This window comes from Abramis brama, assembly GCF_963993115.1.
Source record: "Abramis brama genome assembly, chromosome: 20".
In the NCBI taxonomy this organism is placed as follows: Eukaryota; Metazoa; Chordata; class Actinopteri; order Cypriniformes; family Leuciscidae; genus Abramis; species Abramis brama.
Window position 1 is genome coordinate 7,943,202 of NC_139982.1, and position 3,140 is coordinate 7,946,341.

The following is a 3,140-nucleotide window of genomic DNA, read 5'->3' on the forward strand; positions in this document are numbered from 1 at the left end:
CATGCAGGTTTAGAACACCTTGTGGGCGAGTAAATGATGACATGCATCATTTTCTTTTTAAAGGGGGGGGGGGGGGGGGGGTACAATGGTGTTTCATGTATTCAGAGTTGTTTACAGTGTTAAAGAGATGGATTCTCATGCTAAACATGGCCAAAGTTTAAAAAAAATATTTTGGACGAATAACGGAGAATTTTTGTGCCGAAAACCTTACTTCCGGGTTGGTACAAGTTTCGGCTGTTTTTTTTCGATCGTGGATCTAATGACGTAGACGAGAGTGGAACTCCTTATATGAGCATTACTCTCGGAAAAGCGCGCCCGCGCACACGTCGACCAGAGGAGAGCGAGAACGCGCACATCAACGCGCTTCAACAGGAAATCATCGGCAGCGCTGCATAGGATTTGTTCAAGAATGTCTCTTCAAAGTGTGTTTTTGGATGTGATGGAAAGCTTACCATGTTCAGCTTTCCAAAGAACCCAGTGTTACAGGAACAGTGGATGCAGATTGTTTTTCCGGGGCAGCAACAGAGTGTAGCAAGTGCGGTTGTGTGTTCCGGTCATTTCAGTGACGAATGTTTTATTAACAAGGCCCAGGTCGACGCTGGATTTGCAAATCGTTTGCTATTAAAACGTGGAGCGGTCCCAGTGATAAAAGACCCCATTCATGTAAGTACAACTGGATCAGATTTCTGTCTTTTGCTGGAAATCAGCACTACCGCTTGACTCTATAGCTCCGCCCACGGCACGCCTCCAGGAGCTCGGCTTTTTCCGGAGAGAATCGGAAAGCTGTATTTTTCTTTTATAAATATAATAAAACTAAACACTTTTTGGAGATATGAAGGATACACTACTACTCTATAGGTACTCAAGATTAACATGAGATTAGGTGAAACTGTGTATGTTATGTACCCTTTAAGGCAGGGATGGGCAACTTCGGTCCTGGAGGGCCACTGTCCTACAGAGTTTAGCTTCAACCCTAATCAAACACACCTGAACAAGCTAATCAAGGTCCTCAGGATTACTAGAAAATTACAGGCAGGTGATTTTTTCAGGGTTGGAGCTAAATTCTGTAGGACAGTGGCCCTCCAGGACCGAAGTTGCCCATCCCTGCTTTAAGGTGTACTATCCATTTAAAGGGGGGGTGAAATGCTATTTCACTGTTTTTAAATTTTTTACACTGTTAAAGAGTTGGATTCCCATGCTAAACATGGACAAAGTTTCAAAAATTAAGTTGTACGTTTGATGGAGTATTTCTGTGCCAAAAATACTCCTTCCGGTTTGTCACAAGTTTCGGAAAGTTTTTTCCGAGTATGGGCATGTGTGATGTCAGATGGGGCAGAATTTCCTTATACGGGTCCTAAGGGCACTTCTCCCGGAAGGGCGCGCGCACACCCGTAGACCAGAGCGAGACAGCGAAAGCAGTACGCCCATCAACGTTCCCTGCATTTCGACGATGATTGTTTTATAAACAAAGCCCAGTTCGACGCCGGATTTGCAGATCGTCTAACGTTAATTCTTAGGATGGAGCAGTCCCAATGATAAAGGTTCACGGTCGTGTGTTGGAACCACAGGCGGTGAGTAAAACTGCTTCAAAATGTCTGTGTCTGTGTTGTTAGCTATCGGCGCGCAAGCACAGCAAGTAAACAACATGATCACGTATAGTTAATGTATCTATGGAGCATGCGATGTATGGTGTGTGTGTGTGTTTAAATACATGTGTTTAGCTGGCCACTGTAGGTGTCTGTTCGTGATTCTTTAGCTCCGCCCACACAGCACGCCTCCAGCCGCTCGGGTTTTTCCGGAAAGACTCGGTACAGCCTATCTTTCTTTTATAAATATAATAAAACTAAAGACTTTTTGGAGGTATGAAGGATGCAATACTACTCTATAGGTACTCAAGATTAACATGAGATTGACTGAAACTGAGTGTTTCACCCCCCCTTTAACTTAGTTTTACTCAGTATTTACGTTGTACATCTGCCGAACTAGTTAAGTTGTGAAAGAGGAGACAGAACATACCAAAGTTATGATGCTTCTCTGTTTAATGAGTTTACTTCGGCTAATTTAGGTGAAGTTAACCTAATGTTACCAGTTGATGTTATCACTATTAATCATAATGACGGCAATGAAAAGGCTCAACACACACCTCCATCGTTGCAGATTGCAGATGACATTATCCAGATCACAAACCTGAAAATAAATCAAAGCATATATGTGAAAATATTGAAATTAAAACCGCACTTAAACAAGGGTTTCGTCTAACTCACTTTACCTCAGTATTTCACGTTAGTTCGCTGCGGTTAACATTAAGTTACCGACGACTCCCCCGCCTGATGAGCTAACATGCGTTAAAGAGGCAGAGGAACACACAAACATTATATTTTATCGTTTTAACTAAAGAATATTTCCGCTAATATAGGTGACCTTAACTTACTCACCAGTTAATATTATCACTGAGACAGCGACCCGGCCGACAGTCAGGAAAAAAGGCAGTAAGGCATTCTGATGGACAGTCAGGGAAAAAAGGCACTAAAACCATTCAGACGAAAACAAAATGATAAATCATGTTAGTTTGCTGTTAACATAAGTAAAAAGATTTGAAAATGTTTGTTTTACATAAAATAGAAATAATAAACTAACCTTTTTGGTGAGTTATATGATCTTTTGTCCGTGCATTGACTGCCACTTCAACCTGTAAAAAAACACTTGAAAAGAAATCTCTTTGCCATTGGTCAGTTTTTCGTGGGCAAGTTCACTACTGTAAATTGATTTACAGTAGGGAAGAATTACAGTAGTGACCATATTTTTTTTCTTCCCATAATCCTTTGCTGTTTACAGTAACATACTGTATACATATTTTACAGTATCTTACTGTACATATTATAGTAAAATACTGTTCAAATTACAGAAACCAGTTACAGTGTATATGAAACAGAAATGATTAGTTCGAGTCTTCGGGTTCGGCCAGGTCCGAGTCTTTCGTTCTTCCTGTCAGTGCCATAGAGACTATGCTGTCAGTACCGGAAAGACAAATGATTAGTTCATCTTTCGAGTCTTTTGGGTCTGAGTCCTTCGTTCTTTTGTCACGTGACCGCTGGTATCTCGCTACAAATACAACATTAGATTCGTATTATTGACTGTGT

General features: G+C 41.2%; 1 long non-coding RNA gene across 1 annotated transcript; it reads right to left on the reverse strand.

Moving 5' to 3' along the window:
* Positions 1–2,141: 2,141 nt before the first annotated feature.
* Positions 2,142–2,528, reverse strand: LOC311071513. Its single transcript, XR_014603887.1, has 3 exons — positions 2,436–2,528; positions 2,270–2,335; positions 2,142–2,187 (listed from the first exon to the last, which is right to left on the reverse strand). It is a non-coding gene; the product is annotated as an uncharacterized lncRNA (long non-coding RNA).
* Positions 2,529–3,140: the final 612 nt, after the last annotated feature.